The 11152-nt window shown below is 36.1% G+C and overlaps 1 protein-coding gene across 2 annotated transcripts in view; it reads right to left on the minus strand.

Moving 5' to 3' along the window:
• Window positions 1-11152, minus strand: part of Npas3 (neuronal PAS domain protein 3) — an 883936-nt gene that overhangs the window by 774294 nt on the left and 98490 nt on the right. The window lies entirely within an intron of this gene.

The raw sequence follows: 11152 nt of genomic DNA on the forward strand, positions 1-11152 counted from the left end.
GAAGTCCCCCAGAACTAACTGAACTCTTCTTATTCCTGAAGTTCCCATTAATTCTAGAAAAGTAACAAGCTTTTCATGATTTGAAAAATAAAAAAAAGAACTTTAAAGTAAAACAAACAAAAACCTAAGAAGGAAACTTGTAAAGTATTTGAAGATCAAGTGCAGTTATACTTTCGTAAATCAGGCACAAAAGGAAGTCATTAGATGGGCCCCTCTTTCTATTCCTTGGTCTTACTAACCTCTCTGATCCATGAGATCAGATCTGATCGTGGAGCTCTCTAATCACACTCAGGCAATTTCGAGGCCACCTCTGGTCTACATGTTACAGGTCCTATAAAAAGATATTGGTACCTTAAAAGGACCTGAAAGCCTTCTACCAAATACTCTCTTTCCAAATATGAATGTAGATATTTTCCCTTATACCAAATGCTATATACCTCTTGGCAAATGAGAGGAAGGGTGCTAGACTGTACTTGAACTTTCATCCAATAAGTGTTAGAATCCAAGGCTACAACTTTCTTAGTTCCTTGCTGAGATAGTTGTACTAGGCAAGTTAAGCTATTTATCACTGAGTCTCTTACTCCATCAATTGGGATTCTGAGAAGTAGTTCTAAAACATAATGCCTGGCAGAATTAAGTGGGTCAGAGATGGGGCTAGACAAACAAATAAAAATGCATTCAACTTGTACAAATGAAAATTAACTTGTCCATTAAAGTACAAACTATGTGACTTGAGCCACTCTTCCCCTAATAGTTGAAAGGGTAACTAGAAACAAGCAGACAGATGAAGATTTGTACGAGTCCTAGGTTAAGGCAGCCCACTAGGCTGCAACAACCACTGTGAGAACAATGGTTGGAAACAATTATGCCAAGAGACACTGCCTGACTTCACAAGGAAAGAACAATTCCCAGCAAAAAAAAAAGTCTACCACTTGTTCTTATGGACTGTGCCATAAGTCCATAAGGGGCTGTCCCTATAATAGCCCATTTCTAAACACTAAAATGACTATGTACATATTTTGTTAGGATGATTTTTCTTTGAGAAAGAATAACATATTTATATACTACCTGATTGCCTTGAAAATGTAGACATGCATCTTTATGAATATGCTACTTTTAAATAAGGAAAACTAAGACTTAGAGCATTAAAGTCACAAAACTGGTAAGTGGGTAGAGCTTGTTTCCAAATCAGCCCTTCTGCTCCAAGTCTAATATGATTGTTTTTGTTGTTGTTGTTTTTGCTCTAAACAACAGCCGACTCTCAAAGGACCACCTCCAGAGCAAATTCTAATGTAAGGGTAATCCACCTGCAATATGAATACTTATCTCTAAATTCTGCAGTTTTATTAACTTTTGCTTTTCATGACTACAGTATTCATCTAGCAAACCCAAGATGTACATTTCTCAAAGCTAGGAAACTCACCCAAAATCTCACCCTTTCCTTTAGGAAACTGAGACTTAGTAAGTCAAGAGATGAGTACCTGGAGGAGAAACAGAGCTAGATACAGACTGACACTATGAGACACGGGCTTTTCATGAGAGGACATTACAAAATAAACTTCAAATAAAGGCACAAAACTTTTCAGAAAATAAGGAACCTCAGTATTGCTGAGGACTTTCTGATCACCCTTTATGAAGTCTGTTCAAATTCTTCAGGATTTCTTAAGGTGATTGGAGATTTATAGATTCTTCACTATGAAAGTTTTACTTTCTGCTTTCAACCTTATTTTTGACATAATCATGTGTACAGTATTATCAGTGACTTGAGCCACACTGCCCCACTAATAGTGGTGGAGGTATAAGTAGAAATTATTAGTGGGAATAAATCATTAAACAGTTACAAACGCATGATCTGAAAAGCATAGACTGAAACTTCCGAAACTGGGCTAAAATAAACTCTCTTTACAAGTTGATTATGTGAAGTATTTGTTATACATATGGAAAGCTAACACAGATCACTACCCTAAATATTCTCCCCAGAACCAACCAGAAATTGGCATGCAAGATTTGTCTTGATTTGGCTCATGCCTAGCTCCACAACTTCACCCAACTCTGTTTCCATGCCTACTCTTATTTACCACTATCCATGCTCTACGTAGCTTTGAAGATGCCATTTCTCTCCTTTGAAGCCTTGACTCATATTTCCTGCATTGATTTGCATGTCCTTTCAGTACTTACATAGTTTACAACTTTGACTTGCCCAGCATCAGAAAGGGGAGCACATTTTCATCTACTACAAATTCTCCCTAGTAAAGCTTTTATTCTTTGTTTTTGTTGAAATATAAACTCTATTTGAAAACATGGATTTGTGTTTTATGGTATAAATTCTAAAAAACTGTTGCAAAGCTAACAATGTCAGTGTATACATACAGAGCAGTAGTTCTGTGTCGGCATGCTTACAGTGCAGATCCTCAATATTCAAAACCACCTCAGGAAGGGCTCAGGAATGGATTAAGACAAACCATGTCTTTAGGCTATGAACATCCATCCCAACTCAGCCAGGTTTCCTCTTGTTTAGTCTAAATGCTCTGGAAATAAATGCACCTACCCTTAGGCAATTACTCTATCCATTTCTACATAGTCTTAAGACTTAATTAGAGACTCTTTGGTAAGCCTCATCCCAAACTATTTTTAGCTTAGAAAACTCAACATAAATAAGAACTGATCATGAGGCTCTTCTCTGCTGCCTTCTTACCCAACTGAACTAAGCTTAGCAAGTTTCCTTAATAAAACAAAAACAAAAACCTCAGAACAGACTGGGAAGTTTCATCTATACACAATGTAGGGCAGGCTAGGGAAATGGTATACAAGCTATCATTAGCATAAATGCCAGTGTGCTATCTATCAGAGATGGTTAAGAAGCTCACAATATCTAGGCTCTGGGCCACTTGCTAGATGAATCAATCAATTTGTGATAGTCACCAAAAATAAAATGAAGAAATGTATCCATATGAAAAGATTAAGAGGAAAACACTTCCCAGAAAGTCACAAGTTAGACATTAAGATTGTATTATTGTTATCGTCATTATCACTATTTCTTTAGTTTGGTGGTATTGGGGTTTGAATTCAGGGCCTTACACTTGCTAGAAAGGCAATTCTACCATTTGAGTCATGCCTTCAGCTCTTTGTAATTCTTTCCAGGTCTTGAGTTTGCCTTCTTTTTTAAATTTTTGCCTGAATGAACCATAATTCTCCAACCGATGCCTCCTATGTAGCTTATAAGCACCACTGTGACAAGCTTGTTAGCAGAAATAGGGCCTCACTAAATATTTACCTGGGATGCTCTTGGAAACACAATCCTTCCAATCTCCACCATCCAAGTAGCTGCAATTATGGAGGTGTCAGTATATCCAACCAAGATTTCTTTATGCTTTTTTCCCTTTGGTTGTGGAGTTTGAACTCAGGGCTTAGACAATATCCCTGAGGTTTTGTGCTCAAGGCTGGTACTCTACCACTTTGAACCACAGCTCCACTTCTAGGATTTAAGTACTCAACTGAAGATAAAAGTCTCATGGACTTTCCTGCACCAGGTGGCTTCCAACCACAATCCTCAGATCTCAGCCTCTTGAGTAGCTAGAATTACAGATAGGTATGTGCCACCAGTGCCCAGATTCTTTATGTTTGTGATGGGTCTTTTCCAAACAAGCAAGTGTGCTACGAATGAGCTACATCCCCAGCCCAGACTTAAAAGCTGGGGATGAACTATAACAATACTAGGATTCAGAACTGTATGTATGAAAAGCTACTGTTGAAGCTCTTTTTCTACTTCAGGATGACACATGGAATGCCTGGAATCTAGGCTCTGAATATTAGCGGCCACAGTAACAGAATGGTAGCTAGATACCCAACTGCCCTTATAGCTGTGCATGGTCACATGACTACGTTCTCATTAATGAGGGAAGAGATGAGCATCATCCCCTGGCAGTCTGGGACCTTACCTACGGGTCCTTAAGACCTTGTTCTTCCCTCAGGTTGTATCAAGGATTTGCCCCAGGAGATAAGGAAAATGCTGCTATTAGAGCCAACTTCAACTGGGCAGCTCACCTGGGAATGTTTAATGAAGGACAAACTTTAAAGTTTTCAGCTATTATATTTTATAATCTCTTTACTACAACTTTTTATCCTTTATGTAACGATGCACACTTCTCAACTTTTTACCCTCCTAGTCACCATCCAGAAACAAGCTCTCCTATATGTCTGTCTCTCTGGAGTTCACTAGTATCTCTACCCCTCTTGTGAGTCATCAGCATCTTCTGTTTTCATCTTTATTACAGTACTCTTCACAGTTTATGTCAGTGGTTTGTTTACTGTCCCCCCCGCCCTCCGCCATTCTGCCTCCCATTAGCAACTAACTTTTAGAATTCTGAATACAGGAACCCATCATATTCTGTATCCTGTATAATGTTTAGCCTAAATTTGTGACTTAATAAATTCTAAATGAATATAACAAATTGGAAAACACACATACATCTTTAAATTTGCAAACAGAAAATAAGATTTGTTACTATAGATGTGGAAAGCTCACACTCAATAATAATTATATTATATATTAGAAGACATGTTCAGGTGTCTAAGTTGTATGGTCTACATTTCTAACAGAAATGTGAGTAAAATGTTATATTTGCTGTGGTGCAAATGCATAAATATAATGAAGACTAAAAGATAACTACAAGGGAGTAGAGGAATGAGTTAGAAAAAATGGCCTTTGATAAATCACCCTAAATTATTTATTATTGTAATTCATGCCTGTAATCCTTGCTACTCAACTGACTGAGATCTTATGATTGTGGTTCAAAGCCAGTCTGACAGGGAACTCGTGAGACTCTGATCTCCAATTAACCACCAAAAAAACCAAACAAAAGTGGAGCTGTGGCTCAAATGGTAGAGCACCAGCCTTGAAAAAGAAAGCTCAGGGATATTTGTTTCAAGCCCCAAGCCCAGCTGAATGAGAGAGTGAAAGAATGAATGAATGGATGGAATAGCAAAACCCAGTAATTGGGACTAAACTCTGGCATGGATGCCAAGTGGCATTTAGTTTGCTTTGAGCCAAGTACTACACTGGATTTTGTTACTTTTGAAAAAAAACTGCACATTTTAAATATAAGAAGCTTTTCATGTTCACAGATCTATGAAAGAAAGAAAAATGTAGTCATGACCATGTCAAATAGATTATTAGAAGATATTCCTTTGAATATATAAATTTTTTCTTCTGATTACATAGCATCTTGTAGACAAATGCTTGCAGTGTTTAAAATTTCCACAAGTGATTTTGCTGTAGTATGACAATAAATTTTTAAATTTGCCCTGCTCTGAGATTATTAAGTGGAATTAGGGTTTCAAGGTTGTTTATTGTTCAATGATCATCTACTCTGAGTGCCTTTTTTCCCTTTCAAGCTCCAGGAAGAGTTAATCATCTTTGTCATGTTGCTCTGTTTTAGGAAGAGAAGTAAACAGGTAAAATCACAAGTAATCTTGACACATGTATTCTATTCATTATAACAATTAAATTTACAAAGTTAGGCAAATGCTCCAGAGAATCCGCTTTCGCAAGTTTGATTTGGGTTGAAGCCAAAACATTTCAGCTTTGGTACTCAGGAGTATTATTTAGAAGATAAATTGCCTGATAGCAGATTTTGGAAAAGGTAGAATTACCATCAAGTCTTGTTACACAACAATTCATTGGAGGGAACATACCCTGTATTATTCTGTTTTGTTTATCATAAAAAAGGATTACTACTAAAGAGAATTTAATTGGAGTAAAATATCACTGAATTATAGTTCAGTGTAGCATTTCAATAATAAATAGACCACCTCTGTCTCCTTGAAAAAGTTTGATTTTGAGATTTTACTGTTTCTAGAGTATAAGATATATTTAGAAAATGTTCTTATCATAAATCTTTTAACACTAGACTATACCAACTAATAGGAGAGCTTCAGTATTGATCTTCCACTTCTTTTGAATGACAAAAACAATTTCTCAAAAATAAATTCAAGTGGAGGAGATTACATTCAACTAAAACTACATTATGAAGCAGCAGCAGCAAGGTAATATAAAATACTTTTCTGGGGGTATATTTGAGATTTGTACATATTTTCAGTTTCTTTCAAGGTCTTGATTCAACAAGATTTATTAGCACTGTCTTCTTTAAAGGAAAAAAACTAGCTTTATATGAAAGTTTGTATTTTTCTGTCTCTAGAACTCACAATGCTGTACTGAATACTCTCAAAATAACGACTACAGATAAAAGGCCTTTCTTAACTTAGTTAAGCTGAATTACAATTGCATTATAGCTATGAATTATTCTTTTTTTATGGAAAAACACTTAATAGAAATAGTAGACCTTCAAATTGGGAATTTGAGACTGAAATGCTAAATGTGCTCAGGAAAACATGAATACCACAGCCACTATGAATACCACAGTTTACTATGGTTTCATGAAGTGGCATGTGGAAGGTCAATAACAAAGCTGCATATAGTTAAATAGGATGAATCAGGGAGCAAGAAGTACATCTCAACTATTGATGTTTTGACAACGGTTGTACTTCAATTCTGGCAAGAGTTTTTTTCATATCAATTTGAATAGATGCTTCTATTCAATTCTATTTTATTCAATTCTAATATATCTTACTCTACCAATAACCTTTTCACAGGAGAACCTAAAACTTTCTAGTTCTAGTTGAATATGTCTGTCCTTCTCATCATGGAATATATCCACTCATGCATGCATGCTTCCTACTAGAAGATTCAACAGCTGGAATACCCATTTCATCATCGTCACTCTTTTCCTCTTATGTCATTTCTAATGACTACAGTTACACAAACCATTTAGCCACAATCTTCACACAGGTGTAACGAAGGAGCTTAGTATGTCAAGAACTGTCCTGTATAATGAGAAACCCGCACAATAAAAAGTTTCCCACAATATGTATGGAAATACATAATATAAACATCTACTTTTGGAATATGGCTACAAGTATTTTGCCAGCTTTAATTATGTTTAACAAAAAAGCACCTGTTATATTCCCACAAGGAAAAAAGTAGTATATTTGAGAAAACAGTATGAGTTTGTTGGACTTTCAATTTTCTAATTCAAATGATTCAAGCTTGTTGTGAAGAAATTATCATCCTAACAAAATTGCTGAGTTATAGAAAAGCTTTAGTTATGGGTCGACCGCCTATCACTATGTTCAAAAATATGTTCATTCATCATGGTACATGAATATATATATATATATATATGGTTCATGTAATATATAATTTACTTTTAAATAACTGGTTGAGTTGTTCTGAAGGACTACATTGATGATTTTTTTAATTAAACAGAACAATAAACAAAGCACTAGACCCTGTAATGTATCTCCAGCTTTAAGGATATTATTTGAGCAAATTTGAAAAAAAAAGTAGAGTTCTGACAGCAAATTCTTATCATTTGAAATAAGACATTAATAAAGATTCTGATTTCTACCTTCATCCAGTAAGCTCTGGATGAACAGGCAGCTGACACTGTTCTAGTTTTAGTCCTGCTACTTAACCAACTGGGCAGACTTAGTACACTCACTCACCTACTCCAAGGCTTAGTTTCCGAAACTGGGAAGAACAACAAATACTACCAGCCTAACAAGGTCCTTAAAAAGGTCATATTCTCAAGGAAAAAAAATCACTGGAAAATGTACTTCCTGTGCAAATGTTAAAGGTTATTATTAGTGTTATAATGGCCTAAGTCTGCAGCCCAAAAAGCTGTTAAAGAAAATTTCATTCACTAACCACATTTCCCAGGCCAGAGAACTGGCAATGACAAGAAGTGAGAAGACTTAAATGAAGTCATATACTGTACATATCTGAGGTAGGATGGGTGAGAACACCATGGGGGACTCTGATATTTCTTACTTCTTCAATTCCACACAAAAATGATGGAATAGACAAAGTCATGGACGTAAACCTTGGTATTGGAATACCAAAGTTTATGTGTGGTAAAGTAATGTAGAAGACACGCTTGACATTCTATGGACACTTTGTGCTATTCATTATTATACAAATGTAATTCTAATTATATCAACCAAATACACATTACTATGATCCATTTTATATATAATTGCTTTACCAATTATCCCAAAATCTGTGTGCTCATTTCATACCAAGATATTTGAAAGAACTCTACTCCTACCCAGAACTCTGCCATCCCTTTCATTTCTAGTTTAGCAAAGTGATCTAGCTAATTATGGGCATATTTTATTAAATACATAAAAATGTCTATTATTTCCTGAAACAATAAATTCTTCTACACTATTAAGGCCTGAAAAGGTGGCTAAAAGGACAGAGAGAGAGAAAAGAAAGTAAAAGAATTAATGTGAACATGATCAACGCATAGTATATGCCTATACAGAATATCACAGTGACACCCAATTTTTTTGTGCAATCCGTATGTGTTAATACTTATAGTCAAAGAAGTGAGTTAAAATGATTCCTCTGTTCAATAGCCTCATGAAAATGGCTAAAACACCATCTTAAGTGCCTTAGATTGCCCCCAATTCAGTTACAAGGTAGTGAAAATGAGAAAAAAAATCTTAACAACATAATTCAGATTTTCATTAATAAAATCCACTGCAGTAAAAGACAAACATTGGTCAAATATTCCTTTCTGGTACAAGGCCTTATAGCCTAATATTTTAAAATATTCCTATAAGAGAAACAGAGCCTTACACAGAGAAAAAAATATAATGGCTAACCAAACAGAATTGTACAAAAGAAATGGTTGCAACTATACCTTCCCCTTTTCTAGCAATCTAAACTTAGTCAGAGAAAGGTATAAACCTGGTTCCAGGCCCAGGCCCCTGTATGCAGCCTGCACATGTACTGTGCCTGCCATTGAAAGTGTTTAATAATAGAGGAGCTTGCACTTTCATGTAATTCATAATTAGAGGACGACTACAACTGCATTATTTAAAATCAAGCCTTTGTTATCCGCACCAGTTTTAGACAGAAGCTGAGAATCATTTGTGAGCTGTGGCAGACCCAGACTGTTCAAAGCAATTGCTGTTCAGCATGAAAGCTGCAATGGAGGTCATGAAACAGGTCAGGAGGAAAGATAGTGTATCGATTTCACACCAGGAATAGAGGCAAAGCGAGGGCCCACTGTTGCTGCCTGTGATGTATTTCACTTCAGTTTAAGGCACATTTCATTCCAGTCCAAGAGGGGGTGGGGAGCAAAGGGCAGTGGATTTCACACTGAATCATGATGAATTCTGGACTTGTGGATTCCAGTAAATATCTCCTTCCTGGCATTACGTATTTCTGTAGCAGAGAGAATATAATGGAAATTAGGCTTCCGATGGTAGCAAGAATGGACTGTAAAGAAAGGTAAGCTTGTTGTAGGAAGTTCATTTCCTCCACTTGTTAAGATGCAATAAAAGGAAACATAAATGTCAAAAACAGTTCTTAGGAATGACTGTACAATGAGCATCTTTTGCAGTTAGAATGGTGCTGTTGATCATTCAATGAAGGAAGTTGACTAATAGAAATAAGCCTCTCAAAAATAGAACTCTTGGCCCTGGCCTCATGAGTAAATCTTTGCCATGTGAATAGTATTCAACTGCGTTATTCTGTTTTCCCACGCTGCACATAGTCTTTTCTTCTTCCTCATCTCTGAAAAGCTGTGAATAGTCACCCAGATCAAAGAACCAAACTACACCAAGTTTTAGCATGGTTCAAGTTGCTATAAGGCCATTATTAAATTCTAACACTTATTTCCTTGTCCTGTGACTAGATTATGACTATCCACATTTTTATTCATTGAGCAGGGTTAAGAGAATAAAATAGCAGATGAAATGTTTATAATTCTAAACAATTGGCAAATGGGTCTGCCTTGCTGTCTTCCCATTGGAGAAAACTGAATTTCTAGCATACATAGTCAACATATAAGAAAGTGAATGCAAAAGGTCCCCAAATGTCTTGGATGTAAACTGCTCAACAATATCATCATTCTCATTTCTTTTAAAAATATATACTAATTTTACAACACATAGTGTACAAACATATGTACAATTATTCTTAAGACATTGCTTTATTCCCACTTAGAAATGTATTTTTTTCTGAGAACCAAGATCATATTATAAATAGCAAAGGAACATTTTAAATTATTTATGTCATTTCTCTACCTACTCTCTCTGTTTCTCATTTCTCTACCTCTCATTGCTCCTTCTTGTTGTTATCTTCCTCTTGTTTTTCTTTTTATTTTGTAAGTAAGGAAGTAGAGATATTAGAGAAAGGAAGAAGAGCAACTAAAGCACATGCATTGGTAGATTTTTTTAAAAACTGTTTCATTCACTCCCAAGCCTTCTTCACTTGTGGGAAGAAAATTGAGAAAAGCAGCCAATTTTCTTTTAATTTTTAACTCAAGAAGAAATATTCCAATGGAACAAAGAGAAATAGAAATAGACTTTCTATTTCACACAGATGAGGCTGAAAAAATAAGTAAAACCATATAGGAAGGGAAGGTTAGACAGGAAAGAAGGATATAAGTTTCTACAGGTCAAATGCCTCTAATTATGAATACAAAAGTTTGGAGATGTAGCTCTCTGGCGTAGAAAGCTTACCTAGCATATTCAGGACTCAGTGTAATGCAGTAAACTGAGATAAAGAATAATACAGAAACTTCCTGCTGAACTATTTATGTAATTTGACTGACATTTCACTATCTCCTTTGAATGGTTCAGAAGGCATAAATTTGGGCATTTCATATACTCTTTTATTATTAGGTGGCTTTTTAAAAAAAAATTTTGGTAGCCATTGATGTTTGAGCTCTGGGCTACACACTTGGTAGGCCGATGCTATTGCCCCAGAGCCACACCCCCTGCATCCTGCTCTCTTTTATTATTAGAAAAACACTTGTCTGAGAATCTTCACATATATACATCCAGAATCACTTCTACAGCAAATTATTATTTTGGGGGGGGGGAGTCCAGTCGTGGGGCCTGAACTCTGGGCCTGGGCGCTGTCCCTCAGCTCTTCAGCTCAAGGCTAGTGCTCTGCCACTTGAGCCACAGCGCCACTTCTGGTTTTTTGAGTGGTTTATTGGAGCTAAGAATCTCAAGGACTTTCCTGCCCCGGCTGGCTTTAAACTGCGATCCTCAGATCTCAGCCTCCTGAGTAGCT

Source organism: Dipodomys ordii, unplaced genomic scaffold (assembly GCF_000151885.1).
Source record: "Dipodomys ordii isolate 6190 unplaced genomic scaffold, Dord_2.0 Scaffold168, whole genome shotgun sequence".
NCBI lineage: Eukaryota > Metazoa > Chordata > Mammalia > Rodentia > Heteromyidae > Dipodomys > Dipodomys ordii.